This window comes from Pteronotus mesoamericanus, unplaced genomic scaffold (assembly GCF_021234165.1).
Source record: "Pteronotus mesoamericanus isolate MK-2021 breed Mesoamerican mustached bat unplaced genomic scaffold, CSHL_Meso_final contig_1147, whole genome shotgun sequence".
Lineage (NCBI taxonomy): Eukaryota > Metazoa > Chordata > Mammalia > Chiroptera > Mormoopidae > Pteronotus > Pteronotus mesoamericanus.
In genome coordinates this window covers 39,716-57,374 of record NW_026555024.1, presented here as the reverse complement: position 1 = coordinate 57,374, position 17,659 = coordinate 39,716, and the positions used below count along the sequence as shown (strand labels likewise).

Genomic DNA, 17,659 nt, shown 5'->3' with positions numbered 1-17,659 from the left:
AACTGGGCTATCTGATCCTGTCCTTTACGCAAGAGAAATGAAAACAGAGACGAACACAAAGACCTGGGTTCTCATTTTTAATAGTGGCTGTATTCACCGTTTTTCCAAAATGAAAGCAATTCAAATGTCCATCTCGTAGAAAAGAAAGAACTAACTGTGGTACACCCATAAAACAGGATACCACTCACAAATTAATAGCAAAAATACTATTGGTATATTCAAGCACACAGGTGAATCCCAAATATTTTGTGTTAAGTGAGAGAAGGCAAACTCAAAAGGTGACAGTGCGGTTCTACGGATATCTCGTTCTGCCAAAGGCAAAGATACAAAAGTGCAGAACACATCCATGGTTGCCCGATGGACTGCAGAGTGGTGTGATGAGACTTTTTAGTCAAGTTCCCTGAAATTAATGTTCTATAATTTGATTATAGTTATACGATTCTATGTCTTTGACAACATCCATATAACTGGCACCTATAATTATAGAAATTCTATTAATTGACATTAAAACTTAATAAACCGAACTTTAGAACTTTACATAAACTAGTATTTGCTTCAGAATATTTTCTTTGTAGGGGAGATATGACTAGAAAATCATATAAGGGAAACATCTGAGTACTATCAATATTTTGCTCCTTGATCTTAGTTTTCTTTTTAGGATTATGGTCAGATTGTGAAAATACGTCAAGCTGTACACTCCATACAAGTACTTTTCTATATGTATATTTTCTTCCTTAAAAATTAAAAGGGGAAACACACCCTTATTTTGTTGTTTGTTTCCTAGTAAACTCAATAAGATCTTGATACTTAAATGTATTTTGAATGTCTTGTCTTCTTACTGATTGTCTTATTGTTGAGAAAGTTAATACATTCTTGCTAGGTCATTTTCTTTGGTCTAACTATTTTGGACACTGTGAAAATTATAGTTTGTGATTTTTCTGTCTCTCTCAAAATCTTAGCTATCTTTATTTCAAATTGATTTTTCTCCTTACCTGTTCTTCCGTCTCTCTTTCCCTAACGGTGCTTTCAATAGTCGTCACTCACTGTTCTAATTTACTAAATTATTCTTGATTTATATAGTTTTGTTTTCTTTCTAGTTCATTTCTGTGTTCTCTTTTTCCTCCAGGTTCATTGAGAAAGAATTGACATTTATCAGTACATAATTTTAGAGGATACACCATGCTATGTGTTCTCTTATCATGTTTTCAAATCCTTATGATCTCTAGCTCTCATATCTGACATACTAGTATATTTTATTATTTTGATATAACTTTAAGTACTCTTAAATTTTCTTAAATATTATTTTAAGATATTATATTACCATGTTAGTTTGCTACATGGCTTTAAGATATTTACCATTTCCTTTATTAACTTTTAGAACATTGCTTCCTTATTTTTATTGATTGACAAAGTATTTACTATTATATTTCATTAATCCTTGTATCTACTCTTCCCTCCATGTAAATGTGATGGGCATTTTGCCTATGATAAGAAAGTATTATATACGTTGTTTAGAGATAGAGCAAGGTAGCCTATCCTCTTTCATGTTCAAGGGATCACTCATATGTTTTTATAGCCTTAAAATATTGTGTTATTGTACAACTACTTTAACTCTCAGATCTAGGTTAAATTCATTAACATGCCTACTTGGCTCCTTGAATCTCATAACTAGATAGATCTTACTTTTCAAAGTGGCACTCTACTCTTAGACACTTCATGTTGCTGTAACAGTACTCACTGAGATGTCCATCTTCCAAGAATGCTTTTCCTTATTTCAAACCTTTTTTCCCAGGGTTTTTCCACTACTCATTGACATTCATTTCTCAGCATTTCCTTCCTCAAGTTGAAGTCCTGTCCTCTTGGTAAGGGATACGCACTGCATATTTTTGAGATCTTCAATGACCTAGAGCAGGAACCATTTCCGCTTCTACAGTCTGTTTGGGACCCCTTGATTGAGCTTGGTTAAGGGGCGCGGTGGCAGAGTCATTCATTTGCCACATGGAGCACAAAAAGACATTGCCATTTTCCCAGCTTGCTTCTGCTGGGAAACATTAAGGAAACTGTTTTCTCCCTTTTGTCATGAGTTTGTATCTTTGCTAGGATTCAAGGATCTTAGATTTTGTTAATACTTCCCTTTCCATGATAATCCTGTTTGGAAAAAGAAAATGTTGGTTTCAACAAGATTCTATTGCTTTTGGCTAATTTGACCCCTTAATATCATTGTTGTGGAATTAATATATGTTTTGTGTTATGATTTTGTCAAAGTAATCATCTTTTTTCCACTTTTTTTGCTCATTTTAAATCTCTTGGCTTGTTTTTATGTTATTTTTTAGGAAGTGTGTGTGGGAGATTCTGGGTTTACTAATGAAAATATTCTATGCTTTTCCTCTGTCTGCCATGTCTGTTTTGTTCAATAATTTTAAATATTTAATTTTTTAGAAGAGTTCTCTATTGGCAGCAAAACTGAGAGGAAGGTACAGAGATCTGATATATTCCCTGTCCCCTCACATGCATAGTCTCCCTTATATTTAATTTACTTCACCTTAGTGGCATATTTTCTATCCTTGCTAAACCTTCAATGCCACATCATAATCAACCAAAGCTTGTCTTTATCATAAGTTTCACTCTTGGTGTTGTATATTTCATGAGTTTGGAAAAAAGTATAATTATATGAATCTATCTGTATAGTCTCATACAAAAATTTTTCACTGCCTTAAAAATCATCTGTACTCTGCCTCTTCCTCCCCACACATGCAAACCCTTGGCAACCATTCATCACTTTACTGTCTTCACAGTTTGGTCTTTTCCAGAATGACATGCAGTTGGAGCTATACTGTATATAGCCATTTCATATGGTCTTTTCACTTAATAAAATACAACTAAGTTACATTTGTGTTCACTGCTTCATAATTTTATTTAAAAAGTTATGTAGAATTAAGCCCTGTACAACAATCCATTATCTGAATGTATCATTATTTATTCATTCACCACTGTATGAAAAACATACAGTCCCTTTCAAATTTGGAATTTTGAGTAAAGCTGCTATAATCTTTTGTGTATAGGTTTTCACATGGATATAAGTTTTCCACTCCTTTGAGAGTCCATACTACCCAAAGTGATTGAAAGATTCAATGGAATCCTTCTCAAAATACCAATGGCATATTTACAGAAAAGAAGTGACAACCTAACATTCACATGGTACCAAGGATATCTTAAGCAAGAACAAATCTGGGGTCATAACACCTCCCCAAAATAAAGTATATTACAAAAGTACAGTAATTGGAGAAAGTGGTACTGGCACAAGTATAGACAAAGAGAACAATGCAACAGAATAGAGAGGCCAGGACTAAACCCACTCATCCATGGTCAATTGGTCTTCAACAAGGGTGTCAATAATACACAATGGAAAAAGGGTAGTCACTTTAACAAATTGTGTTAGAAAACCTGAATATCCACATGCAAAATAATAAAATATGAATAAAGGACAACTTAAAAATGTAAAGAGAAGATGTAAAACTTTTAAACTCCTACAAGAAAACATAAGAAAAAAGATTGACATTGGATTTGGCAATGATTACGTGGAGATGACAACACAACACCGTAAGAAAAGTCAACAAAAGGAAAAGGTACAGCACCCATTTATGATCAAAACACTCAGCAAAATGGGAATAAATGGGGCATTCCTCAATGTAATAAAGGCCATATATGAAAAACCTACAGCCAATATCATACTCAACGGGCAAAAACTGAAAGCTTTCCCACTAAGATCGGGAACACGACAAGGATGTCCGCTCTCACCGCTTCTTTTCAACATCGTATTGGAAGTCCTAGCCACAGCGGTCAGACAAGAGAAAGAGATAAAAGGCATCCAAATAGGAAAGGAGGAAGTAAAACTATCATTGTTTGCAGATGACATGATAGTGTACATAGAGAACCCTGTAGACTCTACCAAAAAACTCCTCAACCTAATAAGTGAATTTGGCAAAACATCAGGATACAAAGTCAACATTCAGAAATCAAAGGCGTTTCTGTACACCAGCAATGCAATAGAAGAAGAAGAAATCAGGAAAAATATACCATTCGATATAGCACGAAAAAAGATAAAGTACCTAGGGATAAATTTAACCAAAGACACAAAAGACCTGTATGCAGAAAACTATGCAACATTGAAAAAAGAAATTAAGGAAGACACAAATAAATGGAAGCATATACCTTGCACATGGATTGGAAGAATTAATATCCTTAAAATGTCCATACTACCAAAAGCAATTTATAGGTTCAACGCAATCCCTATTAAGATACCAAAGACGTATTTCACAGAAATAGAACAGACATTTCAAAAATTTATATGGAACCATAAACGACCTTGAATAGCCACAGCAATTTTAAGAAAGAAACACAAAGTAGGAGGGATCACAATACCGGACATCAAACTCTACTACAAAGCCACTATACTCAAAACAATCTGGTACTGGCACAAGAACAGACCCATAGACCAGTGGAACAGAATAGGAAGCCCAGAAATAAGCCCAGGTCTCTATGGACATCTAATATTCAACAAAGGGGGCAGAAGCATAAAATGGGGCAATAACAGCCTCTTCAACAAATGGTGTTGGGAGAGCTGGACGGCTACATGCAAAAAATTGAAATTGGATCATCAGCTGACACCATACACAAAAATAAACTCAAGATGGATCAAAGACTTAAATATAAGTCGCAACACCATCAAAGTCCTAGAGGAGAACATTGGCAGGAAACTCTCAGATATCCCACGCAGCCATTTTTTCACCGATATGTCTCCTAAAGCAAGGGACATAAAGGAAAGAATAAACAAGTGGGACCTCATCAAAATAAGAAGCTTCTGCACAGCTAAAGAAAACATCAGCAAAATGAAAAGGGAGCCAACCATTTGGGAAAATATATTTGCTAATGATACATCAGATAGAGGTTTGATCTCCAAGATATACAAAGAACTCACTCGACTTGACTCCAAGAAGACAAACGATCCAATCAAAAAATGGGCAAAGGACCTGGGCAGATGCTTTTCTAAGGAGGAGATACAGAGGGCCCAGAGGCATTTGAAAGGATGCTCTGCATCACTAGCCATCAGAGAAATGCAGATCAAAACCACCATGAGGTACCACCTCACACCGGTCAGAATGGCCATCATAAACAGATCCACAAACAACAGGTGCTGGCGAGGCTGTGGAGAAAAGGAAACTCTAGTCCACTGTTGGTGGGAATGCAGACTGGTGCAGCCACTATGGAAAGCAGTGTGGAATTTCCTCAGAAAGCTGAAAATGGAACTGCCTTTTGATCCAGCGATTCCCCGGCTGGGACTATACCCTGAGAACACCAAAACGCCAATACAAAAGAACCTATGCACCCCAATGTTCATAGCAGCACAATTTACAATAGCCAAGTGTTGGAAGCAACCTAAATGCCCATCAGTAGATGACTGGATCAAAAAGTAATGGTACATATACACAATGGAATACTACGCAGCAGAAAGAAAAAAAGAAGTATTAAACTTTGCGACAGCATGGATGGAACTGGAGAGCATCATGCTAAGCGAAATAAGCCAGGGGGCGAAAGACAAATACCATATGATCTCACCTATAAGCGGAACCTAACCAACAATGCAAAGAAGCAAGGAAAATATGACCAGCAACACTGAAAGGAAAAGAAATCAACAGAGACAAGAGGGAAGGGGGGGGCAGGGAAAGGGAAGGGAAGGGGAAAGTCAAGGAACATATAGCAAGGACTCATGGACAAAACCAAAGGGGAAGAGCTGAGGGAGGGAAGGTGGGAGGGGGCAAGGGAAAGAGGTGGGGGGAAGGCAGAGACAAATGTATTTAAAAAGTAAATAAATTAATTAAAAAAAATTAAAAAAAAAATAAAGTAGCTTTAAAGGAATGCTCCACAATAAAAAAAAAAAAAAAAAAGGAAAATCAGTTAAGTGAGAATAAATTCAACTAAAAGTCTTCTGTGTCAACAGAGTGAAAAGGCAAATTAAGGAATGGGAGAAAATATTTGGAAATGACTTGAATAGATGTTTCTCAAAAAAAAAACTCCATATAATTTTCAACAGAGTAATATGAATAAAATGTAAGATCTGGCACAATAAATTTCATAGAAGGAAACATATAACCAACCTTATGGATCCTAGCCATAGACAATATTTTATGAATTTGACCCCAAAGGCAAGAGAAATAAAGGCAAAAATATATAAAAGGGCCTATGGTAAACTGAAAAGATTCTGCACAGCAAGAGAATCTACCAACAAAACAAAAAGGCAACAGCTAAATGGGAGAAGATATTTGTAGAACAACTTTGGAAACGATTAGTATCCTGAATATATACAGAATTCCTACAAATCAACACAAAACAAATGATCAAACTAAAACATGGGCAAAGGACCTGAACAGACACTTCTCCCAAGAAAGCATGCAAATGGCCAACAGAAATACAAAAAGAGGCTCAACTTCACTATCTATTAGGGAAATGCATGTCAAAACTACAATGAGGTAACACTTCACACCTGCTAAAATGGCTATTATCACTAAAAGACAAAGGGTAAGTATTGGAGAGGTTGTGGAGAGAAAGAAACCTTCATTCCCTGCTGGTGGGACTATAAACTGCTACAGCCATTATGAAAAAGAGTATGGAGTTTACTCCAAAGAGTAAGAATAAGGTCCCATATGACTCAGCAATCTCTCCTCTGGGTCTCTACCTCCAAAATTGGAAATCATTATTGGCAAAAATACATGCACCCTTATGTACCTTTTAGCATATTAACAGTGGCCAAGACCTGGAAACAAACGAAGTATCCTTTGAAAGATGATTGGTTAAAGAAGATGTGGCACATATATACGATGGAGTGGTACTCAGCTATAGGAAAAGATGAAATATTGCCATTTGCAACAGCATGAATGGACCTTGAGGGTATGATGCTAAGTGAAAGAACTTGGTCAGGAAAAACTAAGAACCATGTGATTTTACTCTAATGGGGGATATAAAACTGAAACTCATAAACACAGAAAACAGTATCATGGTTACCAGAGGGGTGGGAGTAGGGGGAGTAAAGGGGATAAAAGGGTCATACGTATGGTGTCAGAAAATGATTTCACCTTGGGTGGTGAGCACACAATGCAATATTCAGATCATGTACCATTGAATAGTCCACTTGAGACCTTCACAGTCTTATTAACCACGGTTTCCCCAAAAGTTTAATAAGAAATAAATAAAAGAAATACAGTAAGTATAGGGGCAAGCAAATAATACTTAATGTCACGAATCATCTGGAAAACACAAATCTACAGTTATTGTACTCAGAGGCCAGAGGATTGTACTCTGATTATTCAATAAATATCAATGCATAGTAAATTATTCCATATCCATTTTCTTTGTAATTATTGAGTAAATCATCATGTTGCTACTTTGAACCAGAAGATAATTGGAGCATGTTCTCCTTGGGGAAATTCTTGTGGTTTCATCAACAGTTGAGTAAAAGAATATAAAAAAATCTAAATTAATTGTATTCCTAGTGTATCTAAACCTGTCACACAGGTACTAAGAGAAAATGTTAGGTCATTTGAAAAATATTTTATGAGGTCTTCTAAAAATGTGAAGGTCAAATGCTTCAAAATCCCCAGTACTAAACACTTTAGTTGTTGCCTATTGCTACTCTTGAATTTATGTTTGTAAGAGCTAAGGAGGAGTTATCCCAATCAAGGGTATGCTTTCATTTTTCTGATGGAAGGAGAAAGATCAGATTAGAGCAAGAACAATAAAGAAATATTTGACCTATTCAGCTACCTGGAGTCTTGTATTTTGTTCTATTATCTTTTATTTTCCCAGCTTTGTGATATAGAAGCCACTTCAAGGTAATCCTGTGGCATAATGTTTCTCTAGTCTTAATACTTAAATTTATTTAAATTTATATCAAGAATCATGTTTTATTTCCCTGGGAGTGACAACTGGGGAGGGCAGTGACAGAATAAGGCCCTGATACTACAAGAGGGAGAGCAAAGCTGTGAAAAGTGCACACACTCTGAGGGCGATCCAGGGTTGATTCTTGGCTCTGGTACTAATTAGCTGTGAGAGTTGCTAGAAAGGCAGAATAACCCAATGTGCACACAAGTCTATTTCTGCTGCATGTGCTCAATGCCTGGCCATTAGTGTTTTTCTCCTCTTCGCCAACTTAATGTTTTAATGTTAAGACAAAGGTATTTGGAATTTCCTGCTTCATTTTAAAGTTTATTTTACACTGTTCCATGTGTCTATGCCTCTGTTTCTATTTTGTTCATCATATTGCACATGTAAGTGAGAATATGGTATTTGTCTTTCAGTGACTGGCTTATTTCACTTGGCATAATAATCTCCAGGTCCATCCTTGCTGCCTTGAAAGGTAGGAGTTCCTTCTTTTAAATAGCTGCACAAACTTCTATTGTGGAAAAGTGCCACAGCTTTTTTATCTGCTCATGTACTGATGGGCACTTGGGCTGTTTCCAGATCTTGGCTGTTGCAAATAACATAGCGATGAACACAGGGGTGCACGTATTCGGTTGAATTGGTGATTTGATAATCTTTGTATATGTTTCCAGATGTAGGAACACTGGGTTGGAAGACAGACTGACAGCTGTCACAGGGAAAAGGTAAGGAGTGCCTGGATGTAAGAGCCTGAAGGGATTTCCCGAAGGGCTTATACCCTTAGCCCATAGACACAAACAGCAGTGGGGGAAGGCCTGAGGGAAAGAGGAGCAAGGGCTGCGTGGGGCTGTAGAAGGGGGAACAATGGGGACAACTGTAATAGTGTAAACTTAAAAAATAAAATTAAAACAGCTTTTTAGAAGATTCCTTTTGCATTAAATTTAAAAGGTAATGCTATATTACTAAATCCTCCAAGAACCAGAGATTTTCTCTTTAAAACTCTGAGTCTTTTCAACATACTTTAAGACTGACTTAGTTATCCCCAGTGTACATTTTATTTTGGCACCCAGTAAAATTTAGCTGAAGTGTTTAACATTGCAGTTTTTCACTATCTTACTTCCCCAAGTTCAATCAAGCCCACAGTAATGTACCACTTGGAACTGTGGTGAGCTGTGTGGGTAGAGAAAAAAATTGTAATCACAAGATGAGTCATTGACTTTAACCCTGAAATAATAGTATTGCAATGTGTATTAATAATCACTAAAGAAATATATTAAATGTAAACAAAAATGAACTATCTGGCTCCAGGCTCTGGTTATATGGTTTTAAAGGATTAGGTACAATATTAGTTTTGGGACCTTGCATTTGCTCATGTTTTAAAACTTATTACATTGGATGACAAAAATTTAATTCTATAGGTATCTTAGATTTGTACCTAAAAATTGACTTATTTAAAGGAAATTGTTTTACATATTTATTGCCTCATGCATTTAATTAGTCTGTCTGGCTATATAATGATATCTGCTTGCTCGTTAAAACATACTGCTATTTTTTTTTAATTAATTATTTTACTTTTTTCAAAAACATTTGTCTCTGCCTTCCCCTGACCACTTTCCCTTGCCCCCTCCCCCTTCCCTCCCTCAACCCTTCCTCTTTGGTTTTGTCCATGAGTCCATGAGGTTCCCCTTGTTTATTCTTTCCTTTACGTCCCTTGCTTTAGGAGACATATCAGTGAAAAAATTGCTGCGTGGGATATCTGAGAGTTTCCTGCCAATGTTCTCCTCTAGGACTTTGATGGTGTTGCGACTTATATTTAAGTCTTTTATCCATCTTGAGTTTATTTTTGTGTATGGTGTCAGCTGATGATCCAATTTCAATTTTTTGCATGTAGCCATCCAGCTCTCCCAACACCATTTGTTGAAGAGGCTGTTATTGCCCCATTTTATGCTTCTGTCCCCTTTGTTGAATATTAGATGTCCATAGAGACCTGGGCTTATTTCTGGGCTTTCTATTCTGTTCCACTGGTCTATGGGTCTGTTCTTGTGCCAGTACCAGATTGTTTTGAGTATAGTGGCTTTGTAGTATAATTTAATGTCCAGTACTGTGATCCCTCCTACTTTGTTTTTCTTTCTCAAAATTGCTGCAGTGATTTGGGGTCATTTATGGTTCCACATAAATTTTTGAAATGTCTGTTCCATTTCTGTGAAATACGTCATTGGTATCTTAATAAGGATTGTGTTGAATCTATAAATTGCTTTGGGTAGTATGGACATTTTGAGGATAATAATTCTTCCAATCCATGAGCACGGTATATGCTTCCATTTAGTTGTGTCTTCCTTAATTTCTTTCTTCAATGTTGTAGAGTTTTCTGCATACAGGTCTTTTACGTCTTTGGTTAAATTTATGCCTAGGTACTTTATTTTTCTTCTTGCTATATCGAATGGTATTTTTTTTCTGATTTCTTCTTCTTCTATTGCATTGTTGGTGTACAAAAACGCCTTTGGTTTCTGAATGTTGACTTTGTATCCTGATGTTTTGCTAAATTCACTTATTAGGTTGAGGAGTTTTTTGGTAGAATCTACAGGGTTCTATATGTACACTATCATGTCATCTGTGAACAATGATAGTTTTACTTCCTCCTTTCTTATTTGGATGCCTTTTATTTCTTTTTCTTGTCTGACCGCTGTGGCTAGGACTTTCAATACGATGTTGAAAAGAAATGGTGAAAGCGGACATCCTTGTTGTGTTCCTTATCTTAGTGGGAAAGTTTTCAGTTTTTGCCCATTGAGTATGATGTTGGCTGTAGGTTTTTCATATATGGCCTTTATTAAGTTGAGGAATGCCCCATTTATTCCCATTTTGCTAAGTGTTTTGATCATAAATGGGTGCTGTACCTTATCGGATGCTTTTTCTGCGTCTATCATACTGCTATTTTAAACAAGATAAACTTTGAAGAAAGAGCTTACTCTGATACATGACATTTTAATCATGAACCTGGACAGTGAACACATATTTTCAGATCTAAATCCTATGTCATATGTCTGGCAGGTGTATCATTGAATTGATGTCAGGAATTGTACTAAGGCTAATCTTTTTCCTGTGACTTTTGTTCACATTTTTAAAAAATAGATTTTTTCTTATTCATCAAATATTTTTTATATCTTAATGTAGTTTACTACAAACATGGACCATCATCTTTAAAAAAAAAAACTTGATTCCTTCTTTTGGATAGAAAAAAGAGGGTCTAAGACAGAAAATTTTGAGAGATTACATCATAAAATGTGACAATCCAGGATGCATCTACTCTGTATAACCAAACTAATTCAGCAAATTCTCTCCTTGAGAGAATTGTCAAGATTCAACTCTATTTAGCATATTTTTATCTTTGAATTTTTATGCCAATATTATTTAATAAATGTTAACGTTTTCATTCGACAGTACACTAGCTTATAGCAAATCATTTTACACCATTACTGACAGATATAGAGAGCTGACTTTCTATTCCAATGCTCTGTACACTGACATGCTACCTCATGTGGGTCAATATCAAAAGAAAATTATTTTTAACCAATCACTTTGTGTTTTACTGTAATTTAATATGGCAATGGCTAAGGAAAGCAGATGCAAACTAACCAGTTCACCTGGTAATTTTAGAAATGATATGAATTCAGATAGTGACTGGACAGCCATCATTGTCATTTAATTTTGCAATGAGTGGCATTGACACTTGATCCACTATCTTGTCTCTGTCTTCCAACGTGTAACTGCAAAATTTTACATTGCAGAAAAGTATATATGAGAACATACTTCATGTTCCCTTGTGTCATATTATTCAGTCAAAATTCTGTTTATGCTTTTTTTTGTATTACATGAATTGTAATTGTAGAAGTATCTTTACCCTTCTTTTGTGAAGTTTCCACATGAAGAATGTCACTGAAGTTACTATGTTTGTTCTGACGGGCTTCACAGACAGTCTAGAACTGCAAATTGTCCTAATCTTCCTGTTTCTTGCAACTTACTTGTTCACTCTAATGGGAAATTTAGGGCTGCTTGCATTGGTCATTGAGGATTCCCGGCTCCACAATCCTATGTACTATTTTCTGAGTGTGTTATCATCTGTATATGCCTGCTATTCTTCAGTAATTACTCCAAATATGTTAGTAGGTTTTCTGTCAAAGAAGAAAGTCATTTTATTCCTTGGATGTGCAAAACAGCTGTTTCTGGGTACTACTTTTGGGACCACGGAATGCTTCCTCTTGGCATATAATTGCTAGTGGCAATCTACAGCCCTCTTCTTTATTCAGTTAGCATGTCACCGGAGTCTATGTGCCACTCATCATTGTTTTCTATGTTGGTAGCATTTTGAATGCTTGTGTACACACAGTGGTCACATTTAGCCTATCCTGTGCCTCCAATGAAATTAGACATGTCTTCTGTGACATCCCTCCTCTCCTCGCTATTTCTTGTTCTGACACTCACAAATGAGCTGCTAGTTTTCTACTTCGTAGGCACCATTGAGATCGCCACTATCTTGAATGTTCTGGTCTCTTATGTCTTCATCCTGTTGGCCATTCTGAGGATGCGTTCTGCTGAGGGGAGGAGAAAAGTCTTCTCTACATGTGGCTTTCACCTAACAAGAGTTTCAGTTTATCATGGAACCATCCTCTTCATGTATGTGAAGCCAGGTTCCAGCTATGCTTTAGACCATGACATGATAGTGTCAACTTTTTACACCATCATGATTTCGATGCTGAATCCCTTCATCTACACCTTGAGAAACAAAGATGTTATGGAGGTGATTAAAAGAGTGTTTGGGAAAAATGTGTTTATCAATAAAGTATGTTTTTACAGTTAAAGAGTAAGTTTTCAAAACTGAGAGTGATATTGTAAGCCGTAATATAGAAATGATATGATGAAAGTGTTTTATTTTACCTGGCAGAATGGTTATCATCAAAACCTAACAGAGAAGTGTTTGCAAGGATGTGGAGAAAACAGAACCACTGTGCACTGGTCTGTGAATGCATATTAGGGCAGCCACGTGGAAAACAGTATGAAGTTACCCAAAATAAGGAGGATAAATGGTGGTGGAAGGAGACCTGGCTTGGGGTGATGGACATGCTATAGAACTTATAGATAATGTAGTACAGAATTGTGTTCCTGAAGCTGCTATAATTTTCTTAATGAATGCCACTGCAATAAATTCAAGAAAATAAAAATAATTAAACAGGTAAAAAAATGAAAAAAATAATAATAGAGTTGCTTTATGATCCAGTGATTCCACTTCTGGGAATATTTCTAAACAAACCCAAAACACTGATTTGAAAGAATATATGGACCCCTCTGTTCATTGTAGCATTATTTAAGTCAGCCAAGATTTGGAAGTATCCCCAGTGTCTGTCAGTAGATGAGTCAGTTAAAATGTTTTCATAAATTTACACAATGGAATACCAATTGGCCACCAAAAAGAAGGAAATTTTACCTTTACTAAAGTGTGGGTTGAGCTGGAGAGTATTATGCTAAGTGAAATAAGCTAGTCAAAGAAAAATAACTACCATATGATTTCATTTTTATTTGTATTCTAAGAACAAAATAGACTAAAAAACCAAAAAGAAACAGATTCACAGATACAGGGAAGACTCTGACACTTGCAAGAGTGGATGGGTGTTGGGGTGGGTTAAAAAATTAAGGGCATTCACCAGTACAAATGAAAAGTTCCAGAATAGCCACAGAGATGTAGATTACAGCCTCGGGAGTATAGTTCATTACATAGAGGGACACAGTTTGGGTCCAGGTGGATACTTGAGACAATGGGGAGACCACCCTGTAAGTACATGATTGTCTAACTACTTTACTGTACATCTGAAACTACTACAAACAATATAAATTGTAAACTGTAAATGAAAAATTAAAAAAAAAAAAGAAAAAATTGTGGAAAGACCTAGAACAAGTGTAGAACAAGAAACCACCTAAGAAGAGACCTTGAAATGAGGGAATTGGGTGAATGTCAGTAAGGAGGGAATTCCAACTAGAATAAGAGAAGTGCAGAAGAATTGTTGGGGGGAAAATATTGTGATAAGAGGTGCTCTGTGTCTCTACTGATGAAGTGTAATGTAACCTTAATAATACCTCTTTAAAGACCTATTCTTAGTACTCTGTGTTCTAAGAATACTCTTTGGTTAGAATATAAAGTGTTTTCACAAAATAAATGATAATAATAATAAGAGGAGGGCATAATAAAAGGAAGAAGGAAAAAGAGAAGGCCAATATCACTTAAAATTATTCATTAAAAATATTGTTAATGCTACTATAATGATACACACTCAATCTCTACCCACCTTCCTCCATCACCATCCCTTCCTCTCCTTCAGACAATCCCCACATCATTGTCTGTGTCCATGGATCATGAGTAAATGTTCTTCAGTTAATCCTCTACTATCTTTCATCCAGTTCTCCCCTTCTCTCTGGCAACTGTCAGCGTGTTCCATATATCTATGCTTCTGTTTCCATTTCGTACATTAGTTTATTGTGTTCATTAGATCCCACATACAAGTGAGATCATGTGGTAATTGAAATTCACTGACTGGCTTATTTCTCTGAGCATAATAGTATCCAGGTGCATCCATCTTGTTGTAAAATGTAAGAGTTCCTTCTTTTTCACTTGTGTGTAGTACTCCATCGTGTAATTTACTACAGCTTTTTTATCCACTCCTCTACTGACAGAAAAAATAAAAGAAGGAGGGGGCCAAATGCCACTTAAAATTATTCTTGACGGATACATGCACTTGCAATAAAAATGAGGTCTGTTGGAAGCAGTGCTGCTAAACAGGAGAGTACTACATTGTGTTTCTGTGTCTTGGTCCCTGGGCCCAAGGACAGAGGAGTGGTAGCGTCTGCATGGCATCACACGGTGCTAGGGGTCAAAGAAAAACAGAGCCAAAGCTGTGTCAGGGCCGGGCCTCCAGGGAAAAGCCTAAAGATGAGCTGGGGCTCAGCTGTGGGAAGAGTTCGATCTGCAAGCCAGGCGTATGTTATACTTGTTTTTAGTCATTCTTGAGTTTCAGCATGATCTTTATAAATGTTAATGCCTACTCTTTGTATATTGAGAGAAATTAAAGTATGTATTTCGTATTTGTGAAATATTAAAAGGGGGTTAAATGCACCCTCACAGAAAAGATGGCCATCACATCAAGAATTTGCAAAGATCATTGTGGTCTCCAAACCCCAGGCTGTACTTAGGTTGTTGCCAATGTATAATTATAGGGAAGGAGCGGAGTACCTTGATCTAAAGTCAGACACCAAAGATTCCACGATTACTGCAATGGGAATATGTGAGCTATAGATTTTGTATCAATCAGGTGATATTTGCTTAAGGTTGTCAGATGTAGTCATAATGTTACTTGCAATCAGAGCCTGAAATCCCGTCTACTTCTAGTCATATGAAGATGAAAATGAACACTATACATTTTAGAGAAGAGATTAAATGTTTATCTAACTATGTGCATGCTAACATTCATAATATGTACCAGTGTTCATGTAAAAATCCTAATATGTACACTTCAGAATGTGACTTTATTAGAAAATGAGGGCTTTGTGAAGGTTATTAAGTTAAAATGAGGTGTTTGGGTGAGTCCTAATCCAGTATCACTAGTGTTTTTATAAGAAAAGGGTATTAGGACACGGACACTCAGAGAGAAAAGAACAGGTGAAGACACGGGGAGGATGGCTCAGTACAAGCCAAGGAGAAAGGCCTCAGAAGAAATCCACCTGCCTCTGACTTGATCTCAGACTTCTAGATTATGGAACACTGAGAAATAAATTTTTGCATATAAGCCGCTAACTACTCTCTTGTACTTTGTTATGGCAGACCTGGCAAACTAATACAATCACTATCAGCATAATTGTAAATATATATGTGCGTGTGTATCTGAGAATGAATTAGGTAAGAGTCAAATTAAAGACAGTTTTCCTCCTATGTGGAAACAGTTCAGGTGGACTTTCATTATGATCTTAAAGAAAAAGGTGTATGAAAAATGTAAAACACTAATACACAAAAACAAAACATTTTTATTATAACTTTTTGAGTCTTAAAATTTAAGAGTACTTAAAATTTTATCAAACTAAAAAAACATATTAGTATGCAGATGTGAGAAGCTAGAGATCATGAGGACTTGAAAACATGATAAGACAACACACAGCATGGTGTATCCTCTAAAATTATGTACTGATATATGTCAATTCTTTCTCAATGAACCTGGGGGAAAAAGAGAACACAGAAATGAACTAGAAAGAAAACAAAACTATATAAATCAAGGATAATTTAGTAAATTAGAACATTGAGTGACGACTATTGAAAGCACCGTTAGGGAAAGAGAGACGGAAGAACAGGTAAGGAGAAAAATCAATTTGAAATAAAGATAACTAAGATTTTGAGAGAGACAGAAAAATCACAAACTATAATTTTCACAGTGTCCAAAATAGTTAGACCAAAGAAAATGACCTAGCAAGAATGTATTAACTTTCTCAACAATAAGACAATCAGTAAGAAGACAAGACATTCAAAATACATTTAAGTATCAAGATCTTATTGAGTTTACTAGGAAACAAACAACAAAATAAGGGTGTGTTTCCCCTTTTAATTTTTAAGGAAGAAAATATACATATAGAAAAGTACTTGTATGGAGTGTACAGCTTGACGTATTTTCACAATCTGACCATAATCCTAAAAAGAAAACTAAGATCAAGGAGCAAAATATTGATAGTACTCAGATGTTTCCCTTATATGATTTTCTAGTCATATCTCCCCTACAAAGAAAATATTCTGAAGCAAATACTAGTTTATGTAAAGTTCTAAAGTTCGGTTTATTAAGTTTTAATGTCAATTAATAGAATTTCTATAATTATAGGTGCCAGTTACATGGATGTTGTCAAAGACATAGAATCGTATAACTATAATCAAATTATAGAACATTAATTTCAGGGAACTTGACTAAAAAGTCTCATCACACCACTCTGCAGTCCATCGGGCAACCATGGATGTGTTCTGCACTTTTGTATCTTTGCCTTTGGCAGAACGAGATATCCGTAGAACCGCACTGTCACCTTTTGAGTTTGCCTTCTCTCACTTAACACAAAATATTTGGGATTCACCTGTGTGCTTGAATATACCAATAGTATTTTTGCTATTAATTTGTGAGTGGTATCCTGTTTTATGGGTGTACCACAGTTAGTTCTTTCTTTTCTACGAGATGGACATTTGAATTGCTTTCATTTTGGAAAAACGGTGAATACAGCCACTATTAAAAATGAGAACCCAGGTCTTTGTGTTCGTCTCTGTTTTCATTTCTCTTGCGTAAAGGACAGGATCAGATAGCCCAGTTATATGGTTAGTGTAACATAAAAAACTGTCAGATTGTTTGGTAAAGTGGCCACACCATTTGCATTCCTGCCAGCAATGGATGAGAGTTCCAGTTGCTCTGCGTCCTCGATAGCCACTCTATATTGTCATGATCGTACTTTTAAACTTTACTCATCCTAATAGGTGAATAGGATCGTGTTGTTGTTTTCAGTGGCATTTCTTTTCCTAACAAAAGATCATATTTTAGCACTTTTTCGAGAATGTATTAACCATCTGTATATGTCCTGGGGTGAAGTATTTGTTCAAGTTATGTCCATTTATTGGTTTTTTATATTGGAGTTAGAGTTCTTGATATATTAAAGATATATGTTG

At 35.9% G+C, this 17,659-nt stretch overlaps 1 pseudogene; it reads left to right on the top strand.

Moving 5' to 3' along the window:
* The first annotated feature begins 11,852 nt into the window (after nt 1-11,852).
* On the top strand, nt 11,853-12,787 carry LOC129072092 (olfactory receptor 5T2-like; annotated as a pseudogene).
* Nucleotides 12,788-17,659: the final 4,872 nt, after the last annotated feature.